Source organism: Penaeus monodon, chromosome 27, assembly GCF_015228065.2.
Source record: "Penaeus monodon isolate SGIC_2016 chromosome 27, NSTDA_Pmon_1, whole genome shotgun sequence".
NCBI classification, from domain to species: domain Eukaryota; kingdom Metazoa; phylum Arthropoda; class Malacostraca; order Decapoda; family Penaeidae; genus Penaeus; species Penaeus monodon.
The window spans coordinates 13,835,445-13,836,023 of record NC_051412.1 but is presented as its reverse complement, the minus strand read 5'-3'; positions in this window follow the sequence as shown (position 1 = coordinate 13,836,023).

Sequence of the window (579 nt, the reverse complement as noted above, 5' to 3'; positions counted from 1 at the left end):
GTAATTTATTTTTTCAAAAACAAAGGAGAACTTTAAAATTTCCTCAGTATTGAATAAAGATTATATAAACAAATTTTCTATACTTTTTTTGAAGTTAGTTAACAATAAAGTGAAACAAAAAATAAAAATATCAAATTCTTTAAGTATCTACTACATTTTCACCCAAATTTCATGAAATTTACAGAATCACATTCATCAATAGCAACAAACATACTTATATTTCAAAGTCATAGGAGTTACCAGACTGTCCCCTTAAGGGAACCGTCCCGAAAAAGGGGGGGAGGTTAAAAATGGGGGGGTGAAGCTTATAAAATCAAAATCATTTTATCGATTTCCTTCAAATTTGGATATATTGTTTATTGTAACATTCCACACCTTTGCTGTAAATTTTGTGAAAATTGACCCAAGGGGGGCGACGCCCCCCCTCAAAAAACTTTTCATACCACATATGCTTCTTGTGTACCGCTCTTGTCCCACAGTTTTGCAAGTTTTGCAATAAAAAAAAAACTGTTTAAACATCGATAAGATCCAAAGCGATTATCGCGGGCTTTTTTTCTCGAAATTTGGCTTAGTTTTCTC